This window comes from Delphinapterus leucas, chromosome 2 (assembly GCF_059928025.1).
Source record: "Delphinapterus leucas isolate spDelLeu-1000000601 "Yukka" chromosome 2, BTC_Dleu_Yukka2, whole genome shotgun sequence".
In the NCBI taxonomy this organism is placed as follows: domain Eukaryota; kingdom Metazoa; phylum Chordata; class Mammalia; order Artiodactyla; family Monodontidae; genus Delphinapterus; species Delphinapterus leucas.
The window spans coordinates 117,305,238-117,319,913 of record NC_143130.1 but is presented as its reverse complement, the minus strand read 5'-3'; positions in this window follow the sequence as shown (position 1 = coordinate 117,319,913).

Genomic DNA, 14,676 nt, shown 5'->3' with positions numbered 1-14,676 from the left:
ATGACAACTATTTCTTCCTAAGCTCTTCCAAGGGTAGAATCTGGCCTGATCTTCTGCTTCCCTTCCCCTGCTGGCCGTGCTCCAAACACAGCAACCTGCTCACTGTAGTCACTGAGGGCCTTCATACATCAGGGCCCTCCTATTGGCTTATCTGGCTGCCTAGATTCTTTTCCCCCCACCCTCCTGCCCACCTTCCCCCATACACCTTTTGCTCGATGAACTCCTGCTCATCCTTTAAGAATCGGCACAAATGTTACTGCCTCAGAGAAGCTTTCTTGGCCTCCCCCATCTCCACATCCAGACTAGGCCAGAAACCTCTGTTAAGTTCTCTCGTTGTACCATACTTTTCTTCTAAAGCCCTTATCCAATTGCAATTAAATAATTATTTGTGAAATTACCTTTTGAATGTGTGTCTTTCTATTCTGGATTTAAAACCCTATGAGGAAAAGAGCCATAGTCATCTTGCCCACAGTTACATCCCAGAATCTAGGAGGGCCTCACAGACACAGGCGATCAATAGAATGTTACTGAGTAGATGGATGGATGGATGGAAACAGATTGGAAACTCTTCAAGTTTCTGGGGGGCTTTAGCAGCATATTGGCTGGGCCAATTGGATACTCTAGGGCCTCCTGTGAATCTGGAGGGGTATCCTGGAGACTGGTCAGAGATAGACAGACTGCTTTCCAATGAGAGAAGGTGAAAGGAAAGTTGTAGAGGAATTTGAGAAGTTTGTTGCATGGCATCAGCTTGGCCAAGGGTGTCTCTCCTTTCTTTGCACTCATTCCTGAGATGTAGAGAGAGTTCTCAAATCCACTCATCCTTGATGAGTGTTCTTACAAGGAAATTGGAAAGTCTCTGGGATTTCTGGCTTCCAGACATTTTTCTTTTTAGATGAGCAGCTTAGAAACTGATGTTAAAGAAAGACAAAGCCTTGGATTCCACAGATTTCCTTGAATAATTCTAGGCTTAACACAATGAAAAGCCTGTTACAAAGCAATGTTAATCTTCTGTAGAATTTCACTAAATAATTTCCTGCAGAGATCTCAGCAGTTCCTTCCGTAATGTTCTGAGCAAATGTGTTGGATCCACTTAAGCACAGTACTCTCCTCATGATGGCAGGGCCCACAGACACTATTTACATGTGCCAGTGCCATTTAGACCTTAACTATAAATTACTGCATAAGGGTTAATAGAACTGAGCCAAGCTTTAGGAAAGGCCTTTTGTGCAAAATTGCTTTGTGTATGATAATAGAAGTAAACATTGGAAAGAATAAGAGGTGTGACAGAGATAGAAGAGCAAAGTTCTTTGAATACCACTGGAAATCCCAGCTAGTGGAACAGCAGGGCAGAGTTGTTCATTTCTAGGGAACTCTTGTGTTCCAGCAGCAGAAAATTCATTTTATGGTCATTTGTTTCCTATTTCCCTTTTGGCCTTCAGTTGGTAAAATAGCCCACTTAAAATGTCTCCTGAATTAGCTCCAAGATTTTCCTCTGGTGCTGATAAGGTCTACCTCCTGAAAGAGTGATAGCCCATCATGTTGGATAGAGAAGCCCTCCACCCACCCCCCTCCCCAATTTTATAAATGTCCAGTGACATCTTTTTTTTTTAAAAGGTATTTTTTAAAATTAATTTATTTTATTTATTTTTGGCTGTGTTGGGTCTTTGTTGCTGCACGCGGGCTTTCTCTAGTTGCAGTGAGCGGGGGCTACTCTTTGTTGCGGTGTGTGGGCTTCTCACTGCGGTGGCTTCTCTTATTGCAGAGCACAGGCTCTGGAGCGCAGGCTCAGTAGTTGTGGCGCACGGGCTTAGTTTCTCCGCGGCATGTGGGATCTTCCCGGACCAGGGATCGAACCTGTGTCCCCTGCATTGGCAGGTGGATTCTTAACCACTGTGCCACCAGGGAAGCCCCCAGTGACATCTTTAAGGGAAAAAAGGCACACCTGCCTTATAAGACAGTCATGTGATGGTCAAATGGTTTTATTTCAGTGCCGTGTGTGTTGATTTGTATTCCTTATCTGCTTTTGAACAACTGCTGGGAACCTAAAACATTTCTAAGTCTGTCATTCTTTGAAAGGAAGCATGACAGGTACATGTCTGGGTTTGAAGTGAGTTACAACTGTTTTGGAGTCCCTCTGACAATTTCTACAGGAAGGCAAATGGATGAGGTTGGTAGCTTAAGCTCTCTTTTTTGAGTCTCGACGGACTCCAGATCAGAAGGCATCCACCATATCCAGTTCCCAAATCTCACTGGTTTAAAGACCTAAGTGAACTTGCAGGCTTTTAGCAGATGATCACATGTCTGCCCAGCAGTCTGAACGGGTGAGGAATGCTCAGCGTCTGGTCTCTGAGTCTCATCCCTTAAGTGTAAGAGCAGATGAAGCGATGCCTTCACCGAGCCTGTCTTCCTCAATGCCCCAGCGTCAGGCCTCATGGCTGGTAGGGTCAGTTTCCTCCTGCAGCGGGTCCCCACGGATCCAGTGTACTCCATCCATGCAAGTGTGGGCTGTGGTTCTGGAGCATACAAGAGCCAGCTAGACCTGGCAGATTTCACTTGTGTTACTTCACTCCCCATCGTCTGGTAGCTCGACCGAGGAGTGGAGTGCTATTCAATAGCTCAGAGAAATGCCTTCCAGTAGGAAATAGCGAATGGAATCTGAAAAGGGGAGAAGAATTCTTGGAGGAGGAGAGTGATTGTGTGTCTGTGAAGCAAGAGGACAGCTGTGTATGTCCTCATAGTTAGAAACGATGCTTCCAGATGCTCAAGACCTAAGCTTTCAAGTCTGTGTGAAAGAGCACATGAGGACCCTTCTTTTTTGTTGTTTTTAGACCAGAAAAACAGACACATGATAGTGTGAAGGGAGAGGAACACTTAAGCCAACTTTGTTATTTTCCTAGGAATCCTCACCAGGGATAAGAACAGAAATTGCCATATTGTGTGAGCTCAGAGTGTCTGGAAGCTGAGACTGTCTCTGGCAGGATTTGGTAATTCCAGCCTGGGGAAAGCAAATTATCTATATGACAAAGGCTTGAATTTCACCCCAACATCTTGGTTTCTCTGATGTCATTTTATCTGAAAATTTTAAAGCTTTTTATATTTTCAGCCCCTGTTTCCTCTAAGAATGAAAGAGTCTCACATTGCATGAAGCAGCAGTTTCTCTTTCTGTCTCTTTCTTTCTCTCTGTCTCCATCTATCCGTCTGTCTATCTAGCTGTCCATCAATCCATCCATCCTAAAGCTACCTCTTTCAGGTTTCAAGGAATTGCTTTCTGGTTCTGGTAATCTGAGATTTGGTAAACAAATCAATGCTCCTTTTTGGCTTTTGTAGATGTGACATAAATCCCTTCTCAGCTTTTGTGTTTTACATTCATCCTATAAACTCTGAAAAGAGCATTCTCAAATCCCACTCACTCAAAGTCATTTTTCCTAATAACTTTAGTCAGCATTGCTCTCTCTCCCCTTTCTATTTTATTTTCCGATAATAGTAATGTAGAATTTGATTATGTGTTGTATTAGTTTCCTATTGCTGCTGTAGTGAATTACCACCAACTTAGTGGCTTAAAACAGCACACATTTATTATCTTGCCGTTCTGTAGGTTAGAAGTCCAACAGGGTCTCACTGGGCTAAAATTGAGACGTTGGCAGGGCTTTATTCCTCGCAAAAGCTCTAGAGGATGTCGATGGAAATAATAAACAATCTATTAATAGGAATAGAACAGTTTTATTTGAGCCAAACTGAGGACTATAGCCCAGGAGACACAGATTCAAGAAGCACATAAATTGTGTTCTGCTGGACTACAAAGTAGGGGGAGGCTTATAAAGGCAAAACCCACAAAGTTACATAAGTTGTTTGTCAAGAATTAGAGTTGAAGCTGGCAAGAAGTAAGAGTGCTTGTTAAGCAAGGATTGGTTGGCGTCCAAAATGGTTGCGTAGTTACAAGGGGAGACCTCAAGACCAGAAGATGCTGGATGCTACTAGCAGATGTTTTGAGTCTGTCCTCGAGTCTGATACGGTTCAGAAAATTCAGGTTCTCAGTGAGGCAGGAACGTGTCTGAAGCCACATCCACAATGCCCGCCCCCCCATTTTGAAGCCTGAATCACAGTTACCTCATTTTGATTTTTAAATGCATTCTTTTCTTTAATGGTTAAAACAGATGTACAATGCATGTTTGACAGTCCATAAGACAAGTTCTAGTTAGCACAAAGTTGAAGTCAAATCATGTATAAGCCAGAATGACTTACCCACACCTCAATATGTGAAAATTTCTATCAAGGAGAATCTGTTTCCTTACTTCTTCCAGCGTCTAGCAGCTGCCTGCATTCCTTGGTTCATGTTCCCCTCCCTTCATTTTCAAAGCCAGCAACACAGCCTCTCTCTGACCCTACTTTCGTCACCATGTATCTTTCTCCAACACTCTTTTGCTTCTCTCTTCCACTTTTAAGTACCCTTGTGATTACATTGGACCCACCTGGATAATCTAGAATACTCTCCCTATTTGAAGGTCAGAAGATGAGCAATTTCAATTATGTCTGAGACTTTAATTCCCCTTTGCCATGTAACCTAGAACATTCACAGGTCCTGGAATTAGGATGTGGACATCTTTGGGGGTGGGGCTCATTATTCTGCCTACCATATATTGTATTCCTTTATAAACGTTTTCCTGTTTTGATGTATGGAGATTTTGATCTAAATAGACTGTGGACTGCTTGAAGGCAAATCTGTGACAAACGACTCTGCTTTTCTGTATTTTTGGTCATCCCCATAAGGATCTTCAAAAGTGCCAGAGCTTAGCAGGATCATGGTAAATACCTCCCAGCAGCTCCCAATTGCTTTGATTACTTTCGTCCACCTTCTTCCATTTTTTAAATTTCTTTCCTGGAAGTATGTACGTATGGAATACTCAGAGCTGATGCACTGCATTTATACATTTGTTGGCTAATGTTTACTGGAAGGAGTTGTTGGGAATGCCATCCAGAGTGGTTAGTAGTTAGCCTCTTCACAGCTCTGTTTTGGTTTTATATAGATGGAAACATCAAATTAGAAATTGTGGCTATATCTAAGGAGAATAGGACAGGAGAAGCAGATGACAAATACAGAGGTATCTCTGTGATCCCTTCACCAGCTCCTGGAGACAGGTGGTTTGTTTCATGTGACCCTGGAAGCCAGATTGTGGACAAAGCCGGATGCTGATAGCTCTTCCTTCCTGGAAAGTCCCAGAACCTTCCCTGGTAGAAAACAACCACAATATTTCTAGCAGATTCAAAAGAGAATGCTTCCACTGGCTTGGAATTGACCAAGAATGTCACATTCTATCTAAGACCAAAGAATTTGTCTCAACAGAGAGTTCAAGCATGAAAGGGGGCATTTTGTTGTTGCTGATCTACTCTCTCCTTATGTTTTGGCCCAATTACAGACATAAGTTTAACCACAGGCACCACAATTTATTAATTCATTTAACTAAAACCACCGAGTTGTCATGTACAGTATTGGCCCAGTAATCAAAAAACATTACTTTAATAAACATTTGTATAGAGCTTAGTATGGGTCAAGTATTTTTCCAACAGTTACCAAAGTAACTAAATTCTACTATGTATTTAGTTCTCGTAACAACCCCCCCCAAGAAGGTACTATTATTATGCCTATTTTACAGATGGGGTAACTGAGGTTCAGAGCAATTAAGTAATTTGATCAAGTGGGAGAGCCAGGATTCTGTCCTAGTTCTCAGGCTCTGGAGCTGTGCTCTTGATCACCACATCATACTGCCTCCCTTTTGGCCAGTCCCTGCTAACAAAGAGGTTACAGTTTGCTTACAAAGAATGTGCAAAAAACAACAAATATGAATTGAGTTACTATTTGTTTTGTACATTGCTATATCCCCAGCACCTAAAGCAGTGCCTGGTACATAACTAGGGACTGAATAAATATTTTTTGAGTGGTTTCTACTATGAAGTAAACAACTTGGATGAGATGACAGACTCTCACTGGAACCCACTTAATTAATATGGGGTGGTGAGGGAGGACCTCTTTGAGGAGGTAACATTTTAGCTGAGACCTGAAGGATGAAAGGAGGTTATGAAAAGAACATGGAAGAGTGTTCAGGCAGAAGGACCAGCAGGTCCCAGACTATAAGGTCCCAGACTATAAGGTCCCAGACTATAAGGTCCCAGACTATAAGGTGGGAGGGAGCCTGGCAGATAGGAGAACTAGAGGGAGCCAGGTGTGGGAAACAGGTGAGCACAGGGGGCTGAGCGTGGCCAGAAGCTGGGTAACATGGGGCCTTACGTCACTGGAATTCCCTCTGGCAGAACCCTGTGTAAGCGCCATGGAGGCACTCAAAAGGAGGGCATATGGACCCTGCCCTTGGGAGTTTTCAATCCTGTTAGGAAGACAAGGCAAGCAGGAAAAAAAAAGGAAAAACTGTGTCGGTCACTACACCTTTTTCTCTGGTGAACATCTTTTTTTAATATATATATAAATTTATTTATTTATTTTTGGCTGCGTTGGGTCTTCATCGCTGCACACGGGCTTTCTCTAGTTGCGGCGAGTAGGAGCTACTCTTCGTTGTGGTGCGTGGTCTTCTCATTGCAGTGGCTTCTCTTGTTGCGGAGCATGGGCTCTAGCCACGCGGGCTTTAGTAGTTGTGGCTCACGGGCTCAGTAGTTGTGGCACATGGGCTCAGTAGTTGTGGCTCGCAGGCTCTAGAGCGCAGGCTCAATAGTTGTGGCGCACGGGCTTAGTTGCTCCGTGGCATGTGGGATCTTTCCAGACCAGGGATTGAACCTGTGTCCCCTGCATTAGCAGGAGGATTCTAAACCACTGTGCCACCAGGGAAGTCCCATGGTGAACATCTTAATTTGTGGTTTTTGCTTGTTTCTTTCTTGGTTACTTGGTGACTTATTTACTCTTGTATCCTCTTCTGATCTTTAGAAGACTTTGACTCAAATTGGAGAGTCTTTTCATCTGTGCACACCTTGAAACATTGGAACTTCTACTTTGTTGTCTGGTTAGATTTTGGTCTGTGCCACAGAGCTCTGATCTACAGTGAATTTAACTGGGTCCCAATAGCTCCTGAGGCCCTAAAGCTAATATTTCACTTTTGCAGTATTTTTTCACAAGGTCTAAATTTGGTTTGCTAGTTTGTTCTACCTTCTGGCCTTTGTTTTAAAGCTGTGACCCACAGCTGAACACTGGACTAGAAGACCACACACTATTTCTGCAGTGGTGTCTTGGTTATGAAGCTATATCTAGGAAATATTACAACATGCTAGATTTCAGCCAGAGAAATTCAGGAAGTGGAAATGGAGTTGTGAAAGTTTAACTTTATTTCTTTTTTAAAAACAGTGTTATTGAAATATAATTTACGTAACATATAATTCACCCATTTAAAGTGTACAGTGCAGCGGATTTTAGTGTGTTCAGAGTTGTATAACTATCACCGCAATTAATTTTAGAACATTGCACAATCCCCGAAAGAAACCGTGTTCCCACTAGCAATCACTCTCATGTTCCCTCCCACAGACTCCCAGCCCTAGGCAACCATTAATCTACTTTCCGTTTCTATAAATTCGCCTCTTCTGAGCACATCACATAAATGGAATCATGCAATATGTACTCTCTTGTGATTGACTTCTTTCACTTAGAATTACATTTTCAAATTTCATCTACATTGTAGCACATGTCCATACTTCATTCCTTTTTGTTGCTGAACACTATTCCACTGTATGAATGCTATATTTTAATTTATCCGTTGATGGGTATTTGAATTATTTCTAATACTTGGCTGTATGAATTATGCTGCTATGAATGTTCATGGACAAGTTTTTATGTGGACATAAGTTTTCATTTCTCTTGAGTATGTACCTACAAGTGGAATTGTTGGGTCATGTGATAACTCTGTGTTTAACATTTGAGGAACTACCAAACTGTTTTTCAGAATGGTTGAATCATTGTACATTCCCACCAGCAGTGCCTGAGGGGTCCAGTTTCTCGACATCCTCACCAACATTTCTTATCATGTCTTTCTGATTATAGTCATCTTAGGGGGTATAAAGTGGTATATTATTGTGGCATTGATTTGCTTTTATAATTCTCTTTTTTCTTTTACTTTTTAAAAAAAATGCCCAAATCTCCAAAATTTTTTCTGAGTCATTGTGGTATGAGCAATGCCAGTGTAAAGAAAATCATATTGTGACATAACTGAGTTGTGAAAGTGTGGAAATCATAGGTGAGCAATGAGCCCCATGTGTAGAACCAGCGTTTTTTAAAGTAGTATTTTCAATTCTGGCTTGAGTTTCAGACGTTCATTAAGGATTTTAATATTGTAGATGATGCTGTAGCCCTGAGGATTGCATTAGATAATTTACACCAATGCCTTCATTATCTACTAAATATAATCTAAGGACTTCAGAAACGTTCTCTAACTGTCATCTGTCAAGTTTACATTGGTTTAAGTCAATGTTATTTCTCCTATTTTAGAAAGGTGTATCAGAAGAGAATTGAGTTTCCCAATATTATATGGTGGATGAGTGGTGAGGATTTATCTCCTGATCCTTAATGTGAATTTAGAAAGTAATAGATTCTCCGAATCAGAAGTGGTCTTGGCAGTCATGTGTCTATCGTTCAGTTTAAGAATTTCCACAGTCGCATACGTGATTGAATACTTCCAATGACATGGAAGCTCTTGCCTGTATAAAGCCACGCACTCTGTTGTTGGCGGTTCTGATATTATCCTTTTATACTGAACCGCCTTCTGCTTCCATGCCCCTTCCACCCACTGTGACTTGCTCTGTCCTTTAGAACCATGAAGAATAAAAGTACACAATAGGTAGTCAATGACTATTTGTTGGATGATTGAAATTGTATCTGAATTATTTGTCATAAGTGTTCATGTATTGCTTTTATAGTTTAAAATAAAAATGAAAAGAGAAAAAAACACTAACCTCTGTATATAAACACACACACACACACACTCACATCATCTGGACTTTTGTTTCCTCTTTCTCTTTCTTCTGTCTATATATTTTTTGGGTTTTAATATGATTACAGAAGTAGTGTGTTTATAGTCAAAAAATTCAAAAACATAAAAGAAGAAAAATTGTGTTTTTAAGCAGTCTTGTTTCAACTCTCACTTTGTCACATTATTTGTTCTCTGAATGTGAGATTTCTGATGGCTGTACAGTATTCCATAATGCAGACACACCTTATTTATTTATTAACCATTTAAAAAAATTGAAGTATAGTTAATTTACAACATTGTGTTAGTTTCAGGTGTACAGCAAAGTGATTCAGTTATACACACACACACACACACACACACACACACACGTATTCTTTTTCAGATTCTTTCCCATTATAGGTTATTACAAGATTATAGTTCCCTGTGCTATACAGTAGGTCCTTGTTGGTTATCTATTTTATGTGTAGTAGTGTATATATGTTAACCCCAAACTCCTAAATATTTTCCTTTTGATAGCCATTTAGGTGCTTTCAAATTTTAAGGAGGGTAAATCCTCTCTTTTCTCCAAATGACCCACACCTGTTACCTTAAAACCTCCTCATGTGCCCTTTCGCCTCTGGTTTGTTTTGCTGTTGGACACTCCCTCATTTGCCAATCTCTCTCTTCAAATAAGGTTCCCAGAACTGAGCGACTGATCCAAGCAGAGATTGATGAATGTGGAGTTCAGGTGAACCGTTACGTATTTTTGAACATTGCACTTTTATTCATGCAGACCAAAATTGCAATCGTTTTTCTTTTTGTGGTCTTTAATTGGGCTTCTAGGAGCACAGAACTGTCCAGCCTTACATGGCTTAACTTCTGTTCTTTATTTCCGGCGTCTCTGGCTATTCCTTTGTGGCCTCTCCATTTGGATTCTTAGGTATCTCCATTTCAACTCAGCTGTGGATGGTTTGTCTCCACGCAGTGGCCAGCCCCTTCACTCGGTCTGGCAGATCCTCTTTTACACCAACAATTTGCATCACCTTAAAAATACTCTCGTTATAAGTCTAAGCGATTAAATGCAAACAACTTTTCTTACTTGGAAAGACTTGACTTCCCAATGGATGAAAGTCAGGAAGCTCAGTGATAAATGAGGTTCTAGAACTCATTTGTCTTCCTCCCATTTTGCAACTTGGGAGCTAATATCGGAGATTAAATAATGGAGTTCGTTGACTTTGGTGTACCTGCTACTGAACGTGTAAATTCATCCTTTCTCATACAGTCAGACATGACTCACTAAGCAGCTTCCAAAGTAAAAGTGGTGACATGAATAATTCTGCCTGGAAATAAGGTCAACCTTGTTCTCCTGAGAGCTGCACTGGGAGCAAAGCACTACATAAACCTGTACCTCGAAGAACTACGAAGCTCTGCCCTCCTCCCTTCCCCCAATGCCTACATACCCAGGGAATGAAACACAGGACTAGTGATGAAAAAAATCTGGGTTTTGTGGAAAGAAGGAGCATAGTGTATTAAGTAAAAGATGATTTCCAGGTAAAACTAGTCTTGCAAAAACTAGGAATTCTTTAAATGCATAAAATCAGGATATATACAAACAAAAGTGTTAACAGTGATTTTTTAAAAAATTAGTGATTGGGTGGGTTCCATTTTTTGCCTTTTTTAATCTAGATTAAAAGTTTTTTTCTATGGTGTACAGCTATTATAAAAATTTAATTCTTGGGTTATTTTTCTTGTACTTTTTTTTTTCCGTTGAAAGGCACAGATTTTTTTCTACTTGTGTTAAATTATTTGGATGAAAAGTAAATTTGGGTGGGAAACAGGACGAAATGACTTCAAAGTTTGTTCCAGCCCCTAAGACTTTCTGAAGTTATCATCAAATTCAGTCAGCAAAATAGATGGCAAATCATGACACAGCACAAATCATATTTTTTAGGAGTTAAAATTGTGAGTGACAGAAACCACTTAAACCAGCTGAAGCTGAAAAAGTAACATTTCTTATGAGGATACAGACAGGGCTGATAGTCAGCTGGTTGTACTTGTATGGAGATGTTGGTTGTTTACATTGTAAAATACTTCTGTTCCTGTTGCCTTGAGACCCCAGCATACCTCCTCACTGCCTCAGCCACCCTAGCCTGTCCCCTGGGGATTTCTCAGGACTTTGTGCTCTGTAACAAAGCAGGTAATGCCTGCAATGACAGCAGACTGCCAGGACTGTGTACCGGCTGTCTGTCCCTGTCCTGAGTTTTGTTTTCCTGTGCCATCGTTAAGTATTTTGAAGGTCACGCCTAGAACACATGGGTGCCTCACGGAACCCAAGGACCGAGGTTTAGCTGGGCCTCAGGAAGGCACTAGACCCAGGCTCTTGGAAGCTGTTGGGCTTTTCCCACCACATCTCATCTGTGCCTCCCCCCATCCTTTCTTACTGCCTTCTTGGCTTTCAGGTTCATGTGTCAGATATATGACCTTTAACAGCTCTCAGAATTTTCATTTGGTGGGTCTGGACACTTGAAGAGAGACAGATCTTTCTCCCTCTCTCCCTCCTTTCCTTCCAAGTTCAAATGTCAAGGGAGGGAACTGAACTAAGCTATAGAATGGCCAGTCTTCAGTCATGTGCCCAGCGCTGTGCCAAACATTTAGGCCCTAAGTGGGGAGGGGATCAGAATGTCTAACCATGGCTTTTCCCATTAAAACCACATGGATGGAGGGGCGGGTACTTCCAGGTAAAATGTGGGAATTTTCCAGAAATCAAGGAGTAAGGCATAAAACACAAGGTCCCTGGCACATAGTTAGTTTTCAACCTGCCCCTAATTTGGGGCTTCTTTATCCAACAATCTCATGTCTCCATAAAAGACTCTCTTATTAACCATATACCATAGCTTATAATTTTACATATATAAAACTCAAAAATTTTTAGCTCTTATTTTATACACATTTTAAATAGACTTGCTTACTAGTTTCTATGTCCAAGACAAATTAGAAGCGGAAATCAAGAAGAGGCAGTGAGAAAATAGGCAGGCTTGCCAGGATGGAATATGAATGTGTGTGTGTGTGTGTGTGTGTGTGTGTGTGTGTGTGTGTGTGTGTACACATACAAATATTCAGGAATAATGATTCAGGAATGCAAAAGGTAAAACTATATCTGGGGCCATTTTTCCATAAAAAGTATTATACATTTAAATAACCCAAAAAGTCATCACTACAAAAAAGTTAGTGTATAATTATTGATATTCATTTTAATAACTAGAATCCTTGATTTTAAAAGGCTAAATTATGTTCAATATATCCTGTTTAAGAAGGCAGAGAAAATTTTAATGCACTGATGAAAGTGAATAATCCTAAATGTAGGAATGGGGGTCCTTGATATCTAAAGACACAGGCTTCAGTTAGCTGGAAAATTATCATTCAGCAATGCCAGATGAGCACAGAATGCTGGGTATTTGATATAATCAATTAAGTAGCCCAAAAGCTAATCAATTCAGTAGCCCAAAAGCTAACTATATTTTTCACTTGAATATTTGAGCCGTGGGTTACCTTGGACATGTAAAGACAATTCTTCCTTTAGACAATTCTTTGTTCATTCAGTTGTCGCACTCTATCTATGCCAGGTTACTTTGCCATCCCTATAGACACTAATGGGCCAATTCCTCCTCCATAACTTGGGACTGATAATTACTATCCTATCATCAGGGTAGAAAAGCTTATTATATGTGAAAATCCTTTGAGAACTTTAAAGAAGTCAACATGTTACTAAGTAGAAGTCACATAAAAATCTGTCTTGGTCTTTGCAACAGCCATTGTACTGGTAACAAGTTTACTTCTGATGAAAGAAACAGGAAGGTAAACGGATCATTCTGCTTTGAGGTCTTTTACATGAGTCCATTTCAAAGCATTATTTACTTGGATCAGATCTTGATTGGTCACTCCTCATATAATTTCTATTTATTATTTCATTTTTTAGTAGTTTGCAACTCTAGATTGTGTATCTTTTATGAAGTTGGATTGGTGGCTTTATTTCATAAGCTGTAGTCGTTCAAATAACGTTTTCTTCTACTTCTGGTTGTAAAATAATAATGCCTCACAAAATTCAAATTACAGAGAAAATGGTCACTTATAATCCCATTCCATAAACAGCTATGATTATTTTCCATATAAACATATATGTTTTATGAAGTTTCACTGGTAGTTAACGTTCAATGTTGCATTCCCTCTTTTCCATATTGCTCCTTGTGATTCTTGTTATTCATAATCTGCATCTCTAAATGTGAATAAAATTATATTGAGTGAATATACTAAAATAATGAAATAACCATTTCAATTTTTTTGGGGGGTATTTATATAGCTGTCTCTCTTTTCTGTAATAAAAGGTACATCCCTTCCTCCCTTTCCAAATTGTGTAGATCTGGGTAGTCCGTGAAATCCTCAGTGCCTGTGTGGCCATGGCATGCCTGTGAGGAAAGTAGCCACAGACAATTCTTTGTTCATTCAGTTGTCACACTCTATCTATGCCAGGTTACTTTGCCATCCCTATAGATCCTAATGGGCCAGGGGCCTGTACATGGGCCAAAAGGCAGGCATATCATGTCAGAAAGGCCCACGAAATTGCTCTGCAAGAGTCTCTGCCCGATAGCAGGGCACCATGTTGGAGGGTGTCAAACTGATTTTATTATCTCCTCTCTCTCAGTAAGTCTAAGTGTGAGATTATACAGAGAAGTCGGGATGGTCTGTATACCCATTTGGAGAGGGGAAAAAAGAGTTCCAGGACACAAAAGTCATCGGCTCACCAAAGCTACTACTGTTTTCCGAATACTGATAAACTGTGTTTCTCGTTTAGCATGAAATGTGGGGAACTTGACAGTGTCAGAGGGCTGGGACTCAGGGTCACAGTCCAGCTTCTGAGACTGTAGTCCAGCCCCATCTCACGTCCTCATGGAAGTAAACTCCCACTACCGAGTATAATTATTTTTTCTTCCTTTAGATGACTTTCTTGGGAGGAATTACCCCAAATGGGGTTAAGGAATATAAATATTTTTATGGCTCTAGATATATAATGCCACTTAGTACTACTATTTCTGATAAATTTTCCCTGGATCTTCTCTTCTTGTTCTATATTCTTTCTCTGAATCATCTATCATCTCACTCATCTCCATGGTTATGAAGACTGTCAAGTTTAAGACACCATTCAATTGTAAGGTTCACTGTTATTTTATGAATGGTGGAAGTACAACATGTTAATTAGGTTGACATGATGCTTTCTTATCACTTAAAATTTTTGTTTTGTAACTTTTGGAAAAGCTCTCTTAGACCTTTGTGCATGTATTAAAAGGAAATACAAGCACAGTGTATTACTTAATGTATTACTTAAGATTTTTCAGAGTCCAGTTCTTTCAGAGCTACTTTTTGACTCAGATTCATCTTTAGCTTTGTTTTCCATCACAATGCTGTCCCTCGTTCCATCAAGAGTATTGATAAATCAGCATTACTTAAGAGAATTCTTTGCTAATGTCTGTAAGATTTTGTTCAAAGTCATTGACACCCATTCTGAAAGTTTTGATGTTGGCCCTTTCTTGATCTTATTAAAACGTGTTAACAGAAAGCCTTCAGACAACAACTAGGACTCATACCTTTCTCAAATAGTCCTTGTGTTTTGTGGGGGTTTTTAATAATTTTTTTTTAATTTATTATTTTTTTTTGCTCCACTGGGTCTCAGTTGTGGCACGCGGGA